The sequence below is a fragment of the Colossoma macropomum genome, unplaced genomic scaffold (genome assembly GCF_904425465.1).
Source record: "Colossoma macropomum unplaced genomic scaffold, Colossoma_macropomum, whole genome shotgun sequence".
NCBI lineage: Eukaryota > Metazoa > Chordata > Actinopteri > Characiformes > Serrasalmidae > Colossoma > Colossoma macropomum.
This window is the reverse complement of record NW_023494796.1, coordinates 25,812,753-25,832,329: the sequence shown is the minus strand read 5'-3', so window position 1 is coordinate 25,832,329 and position 19,577 is coordinate 25,812,753.

Below are 19,577 nucleotides of genomic sequence, written 5' to 3'. Positions count from 1 at the left end.
ACCATAACTATGAGGCATGTCCCCCAACGAGTGTGCGTGTTTATTTGCCAACTAGTTTCTTGTTAGCAAGCTGTTTCAACATCTCCAGCTAACATGGCTAATATATATTTTTAGTTATGGCTATTTTCACATGTACATCATTTTATAATTCTATAGACTCTAGCTGATGTTATTGTACTCTGATAGCTGTGAAGGAATTCTTCAATGAAGAATTTATATATTTTTTGTTCAGCTTGGACTTCCAACCATTGAGGACATATCTGGGAATTTTAATCTTGCCAACTTTGACAACGACGGGAGACGTACTTTTCTGTCTTTATTTCTGTTTCTTGTGAAAAGTGCCTATTAGTGGTCAGTGATGTATGTAGAACCAGAAGACCTAGAGTGCTGTTGGTCCCCTCTAGTGACGTTTTCCTTCACAAAATTGGTTCACTTCCTAATTATTTTGGTCCAGAATTGCATAATTTTCCATCAGGCATTTTAAGATTTTAACTATTTTGTTTCCAACCAAACCTTAGTAATGAAATAAAAACAGTACTGCAGTAATTGCAGTTTTTATATTTTATGATTTTACCAAATAAAATGAACTAAAAAGTACAGACATGTATTTTTTAAGTTCACAGAAATCTTTAGGCCTTATTTGAAGGCCTAGAAGGCCCTGAGGGTTTCTCTTTGTTATTCAGTAAGTAGGTGGACTACAATGCAAACCGGTTATTTTTAGTGACAGTATCTGTAAATTCTATACATTTAAGGATAAAAAAGGTAAGAACAGTTTTTCCTTCTCATATAAAGTTATCTTTTGAGAGATGTGAGAGATGTTATTCTTGTCAGATTTGGCCCAGATGTATGTAACATTGGCTTTTAATGAAGTTCTAAACACAAATACAGTTGCTAGTCTAAAAGGATTAACACATACAGAATACATATGGCTTTACAGCAACAACAGGTCATTATAGATCTGAATTAAAGTGTAAATCTAAATGACACTCATTGCACTCTAAATTGCTCTCCAGTGAGCAGCTAAAACATGTCTGGTCTCTTAGTTTGCTTTCTTGGTTTTATGCTGGCGCTACAAGGCTAATGTAGCGAATGTAATACTTGATGCTTGGCTTGGAGTGTAGGTAGCGTTGGCATGGATGAACTAAACTCAACCACACAAACGAGTTCTTTCTTAATACTTTTATATTGTCTGGATGCAGTCGCAACCACAGCCCTCACCACACTCGTCTTCTCCTTCCTCTTTTTTTTCTTTCTTTTTTCCTTCCTCCAGTGTCATAACAGTGTCACTGTCTAACAGGGGAGAGCAATCAAACATCAGCTCTCTACCACATATGAATATGAGGTTCTGCACTGAATTAAGTTTCAACTTATAAAACAACAAATGACTATCAGTTTCATTTTTACACTAACAACTGACGTGGTGCGAACAGGATGTAAACTAAACTGTGTGTAAGAGAGATTGTTTAGCTGTTAAAGTAAAATATGATTTCTGATTCTGTATGAAATAATTAATATGACTAGCAGAGGAATATGTCACAGTAAAGAAAATCAAAACCGCTGTTGCTCAACATTTTCACATTAGAAATGTTTTATAGGGGTGTCAGTGAATACAGTTTGGAAGCTGTGAATATGAGGGTCTCTTAGAAGTTTTTTATGTATTATGAATATCAAATATACTTGCCTATGTGGTTTCTAACACTGTATGACTTACTATTAGGTATAAAATGAATAAAAGTATATCACATAGCTTAAAACAGTAGTGGCAGTGGTCTTGAAGCCTAAATGTTTTGCTAGGGAAGTAAACATCAGATACCAAGCATGTCTAGGCAGATCAGCTGCATTTGGGCTAAGAAGAAAAGTGTGAATGGACATGGAAACTTTAACGCTGATGGTTTTACAGTGAATGGACTGTAAATAAGGGATAGTTAACAAGACATGCCAAAGCTGAAAAGGTCTGAAGTGGTTGAAGAATCGTTAATGGTGAACCCCTCCTCATCACTCCTTTGTAGTTTAAGCGCACTAATCTTCATCAGACAGGATTCAGTCTGTTATTGAGCACGTCTAGCCAATGCTGTTACCTGCAAATTAAAGACAGGCCAATCTACTTCCTAATGGTCATTTAACACAGTTTTCAACACAAAGCTGGGAAAACACACTGACATTAGAGCAATTATCATCAGCTCCAACCCTCAAGCTTAATCTAATTACCATTCAAATCACATGAGGGTAATGCTATTTGTTTAAACACCACCTAAGTACATAACTAAGGGCAATATTTGTGCACATTTAAATTGGAACGGCTCAGTATCTGCTTAGCATGTGATAAAGGCCGAAAATAAGAATAAAGTCATGCCTGCATGCTAAATCAGGCATGCAGAGAAATTACAGTGTTGCAGCTGCTTTTTGGTGCTAACTTCTTTACAGAAAGAAACATTTCGCCTTCTTCGACTACGCTGTTGTAACATTAGCATTAAGAACAGGTTTGTCGAGTCGGATAAAAGGCCTGTCTGGGTTTTAATTCCACTGAAAGCTGCTTGTTCACTCACCACGGTGGATTTCTGGTGGTTTTTTGGCATGGTTTAGCAGCTAACACCTCATAAACCCCCCTTTTTAGATGCTGTGGTCACTGTTAGCTTGTTTTCCACCCTTTCAGACTGATTTTGCGCTGCAGTGCCATTACGTTTTTCATAAGGAGTGTTAAGAATCATTAAAAGTGCACTAGCTGAACTCTGTTTGCTGACTTTGCTGTGCACTTGTTGCTAGCCCAAACACGTACATGTCAATACAAGGGCATGCTCATAGTTTTGATTGTGTGCAGCTTTGTCTTTATTTAACCGCCCATCTGTTATGTATACAAAGCACACTGGGAAGTCTGAGCTGTTAGAAACCTGTGGTTAGGAGACTTTTCTTACCCAATTTCTTTATATCTGGTGAACCATTACTACAACACTATAATATACTATGAGGAAGTTCTATTTGCTCTGTCTAATACTGTATAATATACTTAATATTTTCACCTTTGTATAATATTCCTGTAGTACTGAATCTGCAATTGTATAGTATTGTGTAGTATACTTCAGAAAAAAACAGATATCTGAGATATATTTCTACAATTGGCTCAATAAATATGTTGCATAACTATATGTCTAAATGTGCATCACAGAAATATATTCACAAATATGCTTATGTATGTTATAATCCATAATGTAAATATTGATATATGTCAAAATATAAATGTATTTTACAAAACATACATTTCTACCTATATTTAACTATATATGTAGTATATAAATAATGAAATTAGATATAACTATGAACATATTACACTGCAATTGTCCTTTATTTTCTTTACTGTCATACACACGTCAATATATGTTTTCTTCTTTACGGGTATTTACAGGAAGATTATTACAGGAATCCAGTAGAAACTCCTTTAGCACTACTATATTTTTTCGTCTTCATTCAGGTGTGTTGGGAGCAGGAATTGGACTAAAACGTAGATTCTCAACGTATTTCATAAAGAGCAGTTTAACCCCTTAAATTTTAAGGCTCCTTGAGTCTTACAGGGCCAGACATGATCTCACATTGAGAACATTTTGGAAAAATGTTGTGCTAAGTGTGGGTGGGAACATAGATTTATTAGAGTGGGAACAAAGAGACATTTCTAAACAAATCCAAAGTCTCAGAGCTCAAAGTAGGAAGCAATGTTGAGCTTGTTAACAATCCAGCACCAAAAGTTTAACAAGTTGCCCACAAATGTGTATTCTTGTTATGAGATCACATCTGGCCTTGCAAGACTAAGGGTCCATATGTGGGCCCACCCATCAATTCCTCTCATAATTACAGAACTTACACATTTTTCTTACACATATTTTCATTGTAGTGACAGAATGAGTTCTAGTAGTTACTAAGTAATTCATAGTAGTTGCTAGATAATTCACAGTAGAAACTAAATAATTCATAGTATTGGATAATTCATAATTGATACTGAATAAATCAAAGTATTTATCAAAACATGTACAACCCCATTTCCAAAAAAGTTGTGATGCTGTGTAAAATGTAAACAAAAAAAAATCATTGATGTGCAAATCATTTAAACCCTATATTTAATTGGAAATAGTACAAAGACAACATGTCAAATGCTAAAACTGAGAAATTTTATTGTTTTTTGAAAAATATATGCCCATTTGGAATTTAATGCCACCAACACGTTTCAAAAAGTTGGGACAGGGGCCTGTTTACCACTGTGTTCATCACCTCTTCTTTTAATAACAATCTGTAAGCGTTTGGGAACTGAGGAGACACTGCTGTAGTTTTGAAAGTTAAATATTTTCCTGCTCTTGCTTGATACAGGATTTCAACTGCTCAACTGTCTCCTTTGTGAAATTTTTCATTTCATATTGCACCAAATGTTTTCAGTGGTGACAGGTCTGGACTGTGGGTAGGCCAGTTTAGCACCCGGACTCTTTCACAAAGGAAACCATGCTGTTGTAATACATACAGAATGTGGTTTGATATTGTCTTGCTGATTTAAGCAAGGCCTTCCCAGAAAAAGATGTTATCTAGATAGCAGCATATGTTGCTGCAAAATCTGTATAAATTGCTCAGCATTAATGGTGCCTTCACAGATTTGCAAGTCACCAATACTGTGTGCACTTATGCATTGCCATACTGTCACAGATGCTGGCTTTTGAACTGTGTGCTGAAAACAACCTGGATGGTCCCTCTCCTCTTTAGCCCAGAGGACACGGCGTCCATGATTTCTAGAAAAGAATTTTAGGACCACAGGACACTTTTCAACATCAGAGTGGTGAACCCCTCCCCATCTTTACTTCTGAAACACTCAGCCTCTCTGGGATTTTCTTTGTATACCCAGTCAAGTTACGGGCCTGTTGCCACTTAATCTAATTAGTTCTGAGATGTTCCACCAGGTGTTTTTTTTAGCATTACCCAACTTTTCTCTTAACTTCTCTTTATCTTAACTATCACTTTTGTTGCCCCGTCACAACTTTCTTGAAATGTGTTACTGGCATGAAATTCAAATTGGGCATATATTTAAAAAAAACAATAAAGTTTTCAGTTTCAATATTTGATATACTATTTTTATACTATTTCCAATGAAATATAGGGTTTAAATGATTTGCACATCATTACATTCTGTTTTCATTCACATTTTGCACAGCGCTCCAACGTTTTTGGAAATGGCGTTGAATATCAGAAACTAAATAATTCACAGTCATTACTGAATAATTCATAGTAGGTACACTCTTAAAAAAACAAGATGGTTCTTTGAGGGTTCATTAGTAAAGACAATTGTTCTATATAGAACCACAAACACTCAAAGAACCCATTGCATGATTTAAGGGCTCTTAGCATTGTGAAAGCATTCTTTAGATTGATGGAGAATGTGCTGTAGAACCAAAGGGGGTTCTATAAAGCACCAAAAAGGGTTCCACTATTGTTACAAGCCAAAGAACCCTTTTTTTGTTACTATATAGAACCATTTTGCTAAGAGTGTAATGAACAATCCATAGTAGACAGTGAATAATTCATACTAGTTAAATGATTCATAGTAGAATCTACAGCAGTAGCAACTATCTTGAAGACTGAATTAAAGTTTTTAAATTTAGTCTGAAGCTTTAAATTTAAGTAAAACTAAGTTTTCATATTCTTTTACAGAATTGGTCTGAGGGTTATCCACATAAACCTGTCTGATTATGTAAAACTACAAGCCTGACTGTGATCCTGCTTTTGCTCTGTATGTATTCAGCCTACTTCAGTCAGCATGAGGAAAGACTAGAGGTTAAAGCGCTCAATATGAGAGCCATGAGAAACAATCATTTATTCATCAGGATTAAACCTAATTACCCTCTCAGGGGCCGGATAACCAGAGAGACAGAGAGAAAAAGAAAGAGAGAGAAGCTCCGAGGGGATCTATTAGCAAATTAGCCTCAGCTCCAGCGCTCAGGAGAAACCTACACCGTCTACAACTGTGAGAACCTGTCAGTGCACACACGGAGCACGAAGATACAGACTACTGGAACAGCACATCAAAAGACCTCTGATCTGAGAGAGAGAGGGAGACGTAGAGAGAGAAGGAAAGGATAAAAGAGAGACATTGACTATTCCCTTTATTCAGGCATCATTAGAAAGAGCCTGGAATGGAAGTCGCATTTTTAAAACAAGCAAACAAACAAGATAAAATACAACAGCATCATTAACAGATACAAAACTTCAGTCAACATGTTGTTTGCTACCGAAAAACTTTGTAATTTGATAGAAAGCAAATTCGAGTCCTATTTGTGTTTTGAGTTATACATGTATATAAAGAGAAAAAGAAAGAGAGATAGAGCGAAAAAGATTGGAAGTTTCAGTCCAAATGCTGTTTACAGTTGTGTACACGTTTTTGAAGAATAACAGTTTTTGAATAAGAAAAACAGAGAGAGAGAGAGAGAGAGAGAGAAAAGATGTGTAGAGAAAGAGATAGAGGAAGAGAAAGAGTGACAGGAAGAAAAATGAGTTAAAAGATACATACAGAGAGACTAAAAAAGGAAGAAAAGAGTGAGAGAAAGAGAAAAGAAAGAAGGAGAGAAAAGGATACATATAAAGAGAGATAGACAGAGTAAGAGACAAGGAAGGAGAGAAAGAAATATATAGAGAGTATATATTGAGAGAGAGAGGAGAGAAAAGATATATAGAGAAAGAGATAGAGCAAGAGAAAGTGTGACAGGAAGAAAAATGACTGAAAAGATACATACAGAGAGACAGAGAAAGCAAGAAAAGAGTGAGAGAGAGAAAAGAGAGAAGGAGAGAAAAGGATACATATAAAGAGAGATAGAGAGAGTAAGAGACAAGGAAGGAGAGAAATATATATATATATATATATATATATATATATAGAGAGAGAGAGAGAGAGAGAGAGAGAGAGAAAGAGAGAGAGAGAGAGAGAGAAGGAAAAAGATGGACAGAGAGAAAGAGGAGCTGGAAGTTATATATATTTATAGATAGAGTGAGAAACAAAGAAAGAAAGAAAGAAAGAAAGAAAGAAAGATGGAGGGACTGCAGAGGATCAAAATAGACAGCAGTGGAAGGGAATCACTCAGCCAAGCTGAGGCCCAACAATACGGCTCCCTTTCCGTGTCAGTGTACATGTTTGACGTCCCCACTATATAAAGCTTTACATTACACTCCTTTAAAGCGAAGCCTGCAGCAGATGCTTTTGTTCCAAAGGGGTGTTCAGCCCTTAGCAGGAAAGGAAAGTGCATTCAGCCAGGGCTCTATAAAAGAACTGGTGGCCCGGCATGAAAAAGAGTCGTTTTTATTGACCGTAAATGTGCACTGACATGTACATTTTACCCACTACTTCATCAGCATTCAGTCTCATATTCCCCCCACTGAAGGGAATATCATAATAATCTATGTGCGGGGCGCTGGGGAAGTCTGGAAAATGTAATATTGCGCAGTCGTGCCAGCAATATTGGGTTAGAATACCCATTTAGAAGAGAATTTGAGTCTCGACTGGGCTGCTTCAGAGGCGAATCCCAATATGGTTTATCTGACACGTTGGCCTGCTTTGAGGAATGGCTCATTCCCCTCATTAATTACACTGCTAACCTCATGCCACTGGAAAATGCACTGAGTTTGGAGGAAAATATGCCACTGCCTCTGCTTTTATGTCTCTCTGGTGGAAAATAACTCCGAATAGATTTCACAACCAACGCGCAGTACTTATGAGTGCTGCTAAAATATGACAGCTATTTCAGGAGAAAATCTCAACTCGTCCAGTTCTCACTGCTTATGAATACAAATTAAACAAAACATATTACTTGTGAATATGTAGAAATGAGTAGTCGATGTAATCAATGAAAATGTGTAACCGCATTGTTGTACCATAGACTAGCCCTCAAAGTGTAACCTCAGTTTCTCAGTTTGTATTCTTTGATATTGTGTGAATGAATGGACCAACAGAAATGGCCCTAACTGACCTCATAACCCATCTGATTTCCTACTTATCATATAAAGTTTAGATAGAGAGTTTTATTAGCAGTGATAAAAGTGAGATGGCTCACTTATCCAGTCCTCTTGGGGTGTAGTTTATAAATATAAACTTTACAAAGCATTTACAGTTGTGTGCAAATGTTTGGGCACCCCTGGTCAAATGATTTTCTAAGTGAAAGTAAGTTTAACCCCTTAAAATCTCAGGTTTATTACATTATTATTCGGTAACTACAGGGACTTCGGTGCAAACTGGTTGAGCTCTTCTTAAAGTTCTAAAGGACTGGGGCTGCAGGCGTTTAAGAGGTTAACTGTTAAATAAATAAAATATGATTTCTGATTAGTATGACTAGCAGAGGAATATGTCACAGTAAAGAAAATCTAAACTGTTATTGCTAAACATTTTCACATTAGACAGTTTTGTACTGGTGTCAGTGAATTTATATAGTTTGGAAGCTGTGAGGGGATATTAAAAGTTGACACCTATGAATCTCAAATAGACTTGCTTATATGGTTTCTGACACTGTATGACATTCTGGCCTTTTAAGAGGTTTAAACATTCCTGTATGTTTAAACATACAGAGAACATATTTTGATATTCAGTTACTGTTTATTTGCTGTGTTTTACATATTCGTAAAAAATAAAACTATAAATTGACGTGCAAAAGTTTTATATTTTATGGTGTGCAGAAGTGTGTTCTCTGTAGAGGACGTGTTAACTTATTTTCATTTAGAAAATCAACTGCGGGATGCAAATCACTGTCAAAATGTCTTTTTTTTTTCTCCCTCTCTTTCTGTTTTTCAAAAGACCCAACTGCTCTTTATACTGGGTGAACATTTCATGCTGAAGGGAAAAATAAAAATGGTCAAATGTTTCTTGGAATAAAATCTTTTTCCATCATTTTTCATTCAATGTTTTCCTTCTCATATAAAGATCAGCATCACTAGAGATTTATCGAAGGAGGACTAGGAACATGTTCACCCAGGGAATTTTAAAAATGGCTCCTGAATGTCTGTTCGTCATGAATTTTTGCACTGGCAATAGGCAGAAAACTGATGAAAATGATGGCTATTTGGTTGAGTTTGGTCAGCACACAGTAGATCTGTCTCTCCATAGTTTGTATTACACACATATCTACTTTGACTTGTTATTCATCCACATATAATCAAGGAATTTTGCTGTCTGCGAGCTAACACTGGTGCACTCTGAACTGACATACTGGCAATCAGGATACTACCCCAAACAAACCAGCAAGCTTTGTCAAGTGTGGTAGTCAGTTGTTTTGGCAGTAGTAGAGTCACTGGTGTTATTATATGACAATGTTGAAGTTTAACCCCTTAAATGGCCAGGGCCTACCAGCAGACCCAAAGCAGACGAGTCACTACACTATATATATATATATATTTATATATATATATATATATACACACCTATTATAGTATATATTCAAAATACTGAATAATAAGCCTTAGTATGTCAAAATCCTGGATTTTATGGGGTTAATAGTAGACTTACTTTCATGTAACACCATATCAGTGTGGAGGAGTGCTTGGAGCATGAATGTAGCAATGTTGATATTTCGACTCCTTAATGATCTCGTAATTCAGAGGATCCACCAGAGATGCGGAAAGTGGGGGTGCTGAGGTGGCTGCAGCTTTCCCAAGATTTGAAGATTGCAGTGTTTAAAAAAAATAACAACAATGAAACGTTATGAACTTATAACAATTTGAGCGTAGTAAAGACCCATGTGTGCTTGTTTTAGAGTGGGCCCTGGCCATGTAACGGGTTAGGTGAACACGTATTTTTTTGCTGTGAGCTGATGACTGCTGGCCACTTTGGGGCTGTGTCACTAAAACACACGCAAGTTGAGGTGCAAAGAGAGAAAATCTATGCAAAGTTATAGGCCAGTTTTGAGTCTCAAAGCAGCTGGATACTGTTTTTAAATAAAAAAATCAAACATATCACAAGCTAGCTGCCTTGCTGATAAAGACATAAGGAAAAAAGTTCACATTGTGGTGGAGAGCATTTCAAACCAAACCAAACTTTGCCTGTAGACAAACAGTACCACTCTTGAATCCAGCTTCTTGCCTGTGTTACATCATCTTTCCTAACCATCACCCAGTCAGTTCATGCGGACAAAGTTTGTCCAGAACGAGAGAGCAAAGATGTGCAGTTATATTACCTCACATAAACCTACAGATATCTGACAAGCAGGTAACTAGGCAGCTATATTGACCATCATTTGTCACAAACTCAAACTGCGGATAGGTAACTTCACTCTGTTTCACTCTGTAGCCTCTCACAATTTCTGCTGCTACCTACCCATAAAAATCCCCCTAAAGCTGGCCTAGTGGCCTAGTGCCCTTGCCTTTAAAGAAATCCTTTTGGAGAAACAAGGTCTTGCAATGAGAGCAACATTTTGGTTCACTTGTAAACTTTTACTGTCCTTTACATTTTGGTTCACTTACATATCGTGATGATAGAATAGAAATGTTCCAAAATGACTTGGAATAAAATCTTGGAAAAAAAATATGAATCTACAGTGAGGTTAAGGACATTTTTCCCTTCCTTTAAATTTCAAATATGTGAGGTTTTGTTACAACAGCAACAATAAAAGAGATATTTGGTCTTTTTCCCAAGCAGCTCAAATAGCAACAGCATTGAAGCAACAGCAGCGTCATATGTGGTAAATATTTATACTGGGACGGAAAGAACGTGAATGGTAAATTCAGGAGCGAAGCTGCCGACTGTGTGGGAACCGAAGGGCCTTATATGTAAAGGCTGTTTAAGCTTTGTCGTTTGGGTTACTCATAAAAATAAACAGGCCCCAGCAAGCAGCAAGACTCAAAACGAGACTCAAAATAGCTCTCAGTCCACTACGCTTTCTAAAAGGGTCAACGTGAGGACAGAATGCTTTGCATTTTTTACTAATCCATCATTAGGAATACTTGTTTGTTGGTTTTAGTCTTGTTATCGAGGCAATTAGAGTGTATTCGCCCCATTTCCCATGAGGCATTGCTTTCTGTGTGGAATGTAGAGAGAGCAGGATGTGATTGTGGTTTCCGTGGTTATGGGAGAGGCGAGGCGATATTGGCACACTACTGGGCTAGAAGTAATTAAAGTTAAGTTCATTGTTGTCAAGTGCACAGAGAAGTGACTTCAGAGGAAAGTCAGCTGCTGGAACAAATACAACATATTGTATAGTCAGAAATGTGCTAGAAAGAGGCGGAGACAGTTTGCTGGCTGAATTATGAACGACACAGCTTACAACATTCAACATTATAGCTCTATAGCCCCAACTCACTCTTGAGTCCAGCTTCTTGCTTGTGTTACATCATCTTTCCAAACCATCACCCAGGCCTTCCCATGAGGCCTACCTTAATTGTGTATCCACTACAGGCTAATAGCAGTCCGTCAGAGCAGGTTAATCCCGGCTGTGCACGTCCCCGATAGTGGCACTGACGCTGATGTGGACACAAACACACTCAAATAAATCATTCTGAGAGTTTTCCCTGAAACTGTTTTTCCACAAATCATTCTGGAAAAAACTCAGCTAGCTGGTAAACATTAGTCACACTTTAGCGCGTTGTGAACTCGTGACTTTGACTCTCTGACTTTCTCCGATTTTCTTTCTTTCTTTCTTTCACTATCTTATTTTTCCTTCTCATTCTTTCTCTCAATTTTCTCTCTTCATCTCTTTCTTGCACTTTCTCTCTTCCTTTCCCTCTATTTTCTTTTTCTATTGCCCTTTCTGCTCTTTTACTCTCAGTCTTTCTCTCTTTCTCTTTTCTCTCTCTTTCTTTCTGTCTTTCACTCTTTCACTTCATTCTCTCGTTCCTTCTCTCTCTCTCTCTCTCTCTCTCTCTCTCTCTCTCTCTCTCTAAATCATCAGTCTACTCTGCTGGCTCCTGTAATGACACACTTGGCGTGCAGTTCTGGTTGAAAATAGCCCTGTTTGGATGACAGTACTGTCATTATAGTAGAGAATGATTTTCAGCCTCTGGCTGCATCTGCTCGTGTCATTTCCAGCAGACAGGACTGACGGACACTATCGAGACTGAATGAAGGTCTGGGCAAAAGCAAATGCAAGAGATGATAATTACTGAACAGAAGGCCTGTTAATGTATAATGAATGGTTATGTTATATGGTTTGGGCTGGAGGATAAAGTTTCTTTTGTTCTGACTGGAGCCCATAATGCATAATTCAGTAGATGCTTTGCATAATTTATATGCAGGTGCAGAGCTGTACCAGTGCAAGTCTGAACACTTACAGTTACACTTTTGAAATGTTAATTTGTTCACACTTTATTTTGATGGTCCCCTAAAACTGCCCCAAGCCCCAGTGAATGCATGAAAGCAAAAAAGTATTAAATATGTTATTTGGAAAAGATCAAATTCAGTCTAAGTTGTTGAAAGGCTGTTTGATACCTGGTTACCTTTTACAACACACATTGAGGTCCTACACATCTCTTCTTGGACAGATACTTATATTATCTTTTTACTTGTAATATATTGTATAATATTACAGCCAGTGTTGGGTCACGGTTACTGACAAAATAAGAATTATGTTCCTTGCGTTACTTGTGCCTAAGAGAACAGAAATACCTACACATGATGCCTATAAAACAGGAATTCTGTCTTTTAAATGATTTGAGGCTTTAAAGGGCAACTTGTGGCAGTGCACGCACACCGTATGTTAGCCTGTGTTTTTTCCTCCTGACTCAGACTTTAACAGAAAATATTTCATGATGAATGGACCAAATAAAAAAAGACCCAAAATTACTTGGAAAAATGTCTGGTTCCATTGACTTACATTAAAAGTAAAGTATGTTTTTTTCCTTCTCCTGTAAAGTTATCATTTAGAAGATACAAGGTTTTGATCCGACAACAGCGATACGTACGTCAGTACGTGATTGAAACTTTATTTAACTCACTTTACACATCCATTGCTAATAGATTGCTTGTGTATTATCTGTTACATGTATACATAGAGTAGTTTCTCACCTTTTTTCTACATTTATTTTATCAGATTTTAGTTTATGTTGACACCTGCACTAAGAGAAATGCCTGCATCTGGCACTTGAAGAATAAGGAATCTGATTCTCTCTCTCTCTCTCTTTCTCTTGGGTGTGATGTGGGATCCAGTTTTCTGTACTCTAACCTGATTGATCTTCACCAGATCAAACTGCACCGTTATCTCTGCTGGAGTTTTAGAGTAAACACTCTGATGTTGGTGTCGGGCTTTGGGGTGTCAGAAAGAATAGAGAGAGAACTATTTGAGAGAGAGAGAGAGAGAGAGAGAGAGAGAGAGAGAGAGAGAGAGAGAGAGAGAAAGAGAGAGAGATCAACTATTTGATCCACCACTAGAAACTCCTTTACCTGTGCTTTATGTGCTACAGAAAAAAAAGTCATAGACACATCTGACTACTACAAAGAAAGAAAGAAAGAAAGAAAGAAAGAAAGAACGAAAGAAGGAGAAAAATAGAACAGAAATATGACTGTAAAACTCTTTTATTTAGGCATCATTTAGAAAAAGAGGTGAGAAATCTGGCTCCAGGGATTTGAAGGTAAAAAGGTCACCAATTAAACAAATGAACAAAAACAAAGCCTTAATTAACACATTAATTAACACATTTCTTTTCAAAACCAGAAACACTAACAGTGCTTTGATAGAAACAAATTATATAAACATATAAAACAAAATAACTAAACAAATAAATTTTATGTTTATAATAGTAAAATAATGTTCCACTAGAGCTTGGAACAGCTTTTAAACATCAGTGTCTATCTGAATGATTTCCAAATTCCTCACTTTGTCTGTCCCACTAAAAAACTGACCAGAACACATTTGAAGTGCTGGACCTTGAAGTACTTACCGCCAAGACAAATGAAGCAAGATTAAACATAAAACAAAACTCTAAGAACTCAGTGACAGAGAGAGAGAGAGAGAGAGAGAGAGATTAAAAAACTTTTACATATTGTCGCTGTCATAGCAAAACATGTCTTCAGTTAACTTTATAAGGGAAGAGATAAACATTCTGTTAATTTAGCATTAAAAACTTCACACAGTGTGAAGGGCAGCTGGTATTCACGAATGGTGAAAAATGAGAAATTAAAAATGAAAAACATGCAGTTACAAGGTTTTCTTCTGACATCACTGACAAACTCTGTTAGAACTGAGTTTGTTTTATCTTAATCCACTGAAAGCTTCAAGCAGTGTTACACACAGATGCAGGTATGCGGTATTTGAAGTTAAGCATTACAAGCCAAGTAAAAAATGAGTTTAGCTCTCCAGGGTATGATGTAGTCATATTCAGGAGGTTGAAGGTCAACACTGCTTGGCTAGATTCCATCAGCTTTTAACTATATTTGTAGACTACAAATAGCAACAGCTTCAAAAGACAGAAAAAATATGGCACAATTATGATGGTCTGCTTTCATATAACTCAGGGTGTAAGCCTAATATTTCTTTTTTTTTCTTTTTTTACGTGAAAAAGAAATGGTATATTTATTTTCTTTAATCCGTTAAAATTATTATTATTATTATCAGGCCTATTAGATACCATGACTAAATATTCAGTGACTTTAAGGGACTTTAATGCAATCTTAGGTTATAGAATAGCTTAATAGAATAAAATAGCTAGAATAGAATAGCTATAGTTTAGGCCTGTTTGCCTTATGTTTTAGCCATGTAAGTTGTTAAGGTATTGGCTAAAATATTTTCCTTAAAAACTACTACTACACTTTAAAAGGAGCTCAAATGAAGCACTTCACTTATGAGTATCTAAAGGCTGCTGCACATCAGAGCATCACTTAGCAGATAGAGCGCAGACAAACTGCTATACTTCATAAAAGACGCAGTGACAGTACAGATAAACATCTTAAGTTTGTTTTTATACTCTACTTAAAATATTTGTTTTTTTATAATTTACACTCTACTTAAATAAAACTTTTAAGACAGCTGATCATGTCTAATGGGTCACTTTACTACTTCTACATAAACTTGCTGTTTTGGAGCTAAAAGAGGCTAGGCTAGTGACGTTTGCTGAGGTAACAGAGCATTAGCATTTGTCTGTTTATCTAAAAGAGTCAAATGTCTTTCTTCATGTAAATTTCAAGCCACAGGTGATCTACTGTGGCTTTCTGTGGTCTCAGTATGGCTTTAATTTAACATAATAATGACATCCGATACTGAATGTTGGCACTGGTTTATTTCATTTAAAAAAATGGTTTTGAATATTTAATGCTGTGGGGTGTGACATGGCACGCCTGGAGTTCATGGCTTTTAATTCCTTTTCACAGCAACCACAATATACAATATGTGCGTGGTTTGGAGGAAGGTCCCATCATTGAACAAAAACAACTACAAAACCCAAAGCAAAGTGTTTTATTTGTGTTCAAATACTAATTATTGTGTAAGTTGTACAGGATTGTTTGATATGAAGAAAGCTGCGGTGCTGTCCATTTCACCCCTCATTGCTCGCTAGCAGCTCAACACAATGTTTGTAAGTGACTTAACCACTTTCATGGCCAGGGTCCGGTGGGCCCAAGTTTAATTACACACTTCTATAACCTAAGAATAGCTCAACCAGTTTTCGCTGTAGTTAATGTGTGATTGTATGTAATAAGCCTGGGATTTTAGGGGGTTAATATGCACTTGGTGGTTAACTACAAGACTACTGGCTAGGAGAAACTGGAGGGGGTTAACAAACCTCAACTGTCTACCACCAACAGTAACAGATGAAAACACTGTCTAACATGCCAGTAAGATGCATTCGGGCACAACTACACATAACGCATTCCTCACATAATAGTAAATACTTAGCATAACAAAATAAAGGCATTAAACACCAAACTGACAAACAGGAGCTCACAGACATGCAAATGAACTGAACACATTTAACACAGGAGGAAATAAACAGCCATAGCAATACTGACATCACTATCAGATCAGTGTCATCTCTACATGTATTTAATAGGTTTGTGCTAATGCTATTAAGTATCCTTTAGCACCAGTACAAACGCCTCTGTAATCTTTGTTACACGATTGAACTCATGCCCAGAACTAAATTAGACTTTATTTGTAAACTGTGTCTTTTTTACTCCATAACAAAGCCGGTATCAGCATGTGCATGTTTATCTTTCTGCACCTTCTCATAAACCTTCCCTGCGTCTGGTCTGCTGATCTGTCAAACTTTGGCTAGAACGGGTTTCCTTCCCTGCTTTTTTTCCGCACCGATCCTGACATTTCCATCTCGGATCTGTGGGCTTGCTGTCATTCTGGAATTCCAGACTCTTGGAGGAAAAAAAGGAAAGTCACGTATCATTAACTAATTTAAAAAAAAAATGTGTTTTTTTATTTCTTTGTCGACATAAAATAGAGACTGTTTTTTAGAAAAAGGCACTTCTCGTGAATGTATTTTCCTTCTTTTGTATTGACAGACATTCTTTCTGGAGCCTTTTACACAAGATTCTGCTGACATTTTCCAGATACAAACTTAATATGCCACTCAATCTGACACACACATATTTCTGAGTCTAAAAAATATTCTGTCTGGATCCTTTTAAGACAGATTTCTGCTTATTTAATACCATTTTTCCTGTCTGTAATGTACTGTTGTAGACATACTATTGGTGTTCTTTAGCTCAGCCAGAGAGTGAAGCTCTATCTGGTCAGATCGCCTCCAAATTCCTTCTTTAATTGATGTTTATTTAATGTTATCACATCTGTTCAGTTTCAGAATGTGGTTTCCTTCTTCATCTCCGTTGAGGGCTTTGTTTAGGCCTGCTGAGCCTAACTGCATGTTTCTTCATCAAGTGTCATTCATGTGAAAGATTAGACCACAGTTTTAGGTGCTGTCTGTTGCACAATATTCAGCATGTTTGTCCAAAAGTGGTTTATTTAGATGTTTGAAACCAACAAAAGCTCTTTTAGATTAGTACAGTTAAGTGTGGTGTTTGAATCAAAGTAAAAGCTTTTTAAATCTCTTTTACCTTAATGTGGTGGTTAAAATAAGGTACTTAAAGCTCTTCTCTTTTTTAGTATAGTGTATGAATTAAGGTACTATAAACTCTTTTAGTTTAATATAATATTTCAACAAGGAACAAATAGCAATTTTAGTTTATTTTACCTTACACACCAAAAACTCTTTTAGGTGAGTACAATCAAAAATCTCAAAGCTATTTTAGCTTTTTAAGCCTAGTGCAATGTTTGAAACAAGGAACAAGCTCTTTTTTTTGGTTAGCATAGAGTTTAAGTCAAGGTACTAAAAGCTCTTTTCAGTTTTAGTGCCATTTATGACACACAGAACTTAACACTACTTTAGCTTAGTGCAGTGTTTGAAACAAGGCACTAATACCTCCTTTAGGGTCGCATGCTGTTTGAGTCAAAGTATACATATTAAAAGCTCTTTTAGCTTTAGTACAGTATTTGAATCAAGGCTCTTACAGCTCTTTTTAGTTAGCACGGTGTTTGAATCAAGATACTAATAGTTCTAATAGCTCTTTGTTGCTTAGTGCAGCGTTTGAAACAAGGGATTTTTGGTTAGCATGGTGTTTTAATCAAGGTACCAAAAGCTCTTTAAACTTTTTAGCTGAGGAAAGAGAAGAAACAAGGAACTTAATGCTACTTTAGCTCAGTGCACTGTTTGAAAAAAGGTACTAAAAGCTTTTTTAGCTTAGTACAATCTTTGAAACAATGTGCTGGGGTTCCTTTAGCCCTTTTAGCTTAATATGATGTTCAAAATTAGGCAGTAAAATTTGTTAGTAGCATTTATTTGTCTCAATCACTTACATGACCGTTAAGAATTTCATGTCAACTCTATTAAGCGCTACTGTGGTAAATCATAATTATAGCATGCATAGATGTTTTACTATGGAGTATAATCTTTGGGCTGTGATTTTGGTTTTATTAGTATTGTTTATCAAAATAAAAATGAAAACAGTCATTCCTCTCTTCCTATGCAACATCAGTTTTATTACATACAGTTTTTCTGAAGCAGACCAGACATATTTGTCTATTACTTCTTAAGTATCAGCCAACTAGAGTGAGCAGTTTAGATATTAAGGTAAACTTGAGGATAAATAAACGCTGCTGAGAATTTTTCTTATTTCTTCACCCCCTGTTACAGCATTCCTGTGTGGTGTCTCTGTAATGTTGAGCAGTAGTCCAGAGCTCTGTGTGATGTCATTCTGAGTTTATTGTACTGATGTCTCTTGTCCAGGCCTGTGGGCGTCCTCTGCGTCAAAATTGCACTTTCAGTGAAGAGATTTATTTATGCAGGTTGTGTGCCTGGGCATTCTCAAGAACCCATTAAATACAAGTCATTAATTTCATACACTCCCTCTTTGTGTAGATCCTCACTCTTCTGTAGGCGTCTGTGAATGTGTGCACAAGGGAGTACATTGTTTAGACGTGTTTAAGTGATAGTTGGGCAAAAAATCAACTACACGTTTTTCCTCTTTACCCCAAATGTAGTTGATCAGCCAAGACATGTTTGGTGTTTGAAATGCACTTCTTTAGTCCTGCACTGGGGCTATGAGGCCAACGTAGCTAACAAGTGATGAAAGCTTATAGCTCACCAACTAGCATGGTGCTGACTGCATGCCTAAATCATCACACTCCTGCCTCAAACTATGTGGAGTTATTAAGTAATTTCTAATAGACCTGCTTATGTGGTTTCTGACACTGTGTGTTATGGACAGTGTCACTGGTGCAAAGCAACACTCTGATGAAGCATCAATAGCTATTTGACTGCTAATGGCACCCTCTTGTGGTGAATCTGTAGCCTGCTAAACATGAGTGAGGGAGTTACAAACCAGTTCCATGAGGTGCTTTGCAACCATCTAAGAGTTGACCCTAACATCAAGTGGATGTGAGTTCAATAACCAGTGATTCCACGGCCATCTGTGGCCAGGAGTCCAAAAGAACATAATTGGTCTGCTCTCTCTGGGTGGGTAGGGTGGTCCTCCCTCTCCCCATCACTCAATACAATGCTAGCCTATTAAGACATTTGATAACTGTTGTAGCAGAATTAGCAGAAAACATGCAGTGCAGCTTCACATGTCTTCAAGGAAGCAACTGTTATCCTTTAAACCTCCTGGCTTGGTAGCACTGTGTGATTGATGGGGACCTAGCTAGCATTGGAATTAGGACTAAATTGGAGAGAAAGAGAAATGGATTAAAAAAATTAGAAAAGGTATGTTGCATAGCTAAAACACTAGTAGTAGCCTACTTTAAGACTGAATTTTATCTGTACCTTTGTCCACTTTTACCACAGTATGTCAAACAAAAATAGCAGACATGTCTTGGCAATTCAACTCCATTGTAGGTTAAAAGAATAAAAAGTCTTGTACATTTAATTTTTCATTATAGTATTTCTTTGATCATAAGTCATTACTTGTCTGTGTGAGCTGCTCTGTAGGCCTGTGCGTGTTTGGTTGGGAGAATGTTGTTTAGACGTGGTAAAGTAGTAGAGTCTGTCATTCCCAGCAGGCTGTCGGTTTGACAGCAGAAGAGGGTTGCAATGTGACTCGTCCAGCCTCTCTCTCTCTCTCTCTCTCTCTCTTATCCCTCTCCCAC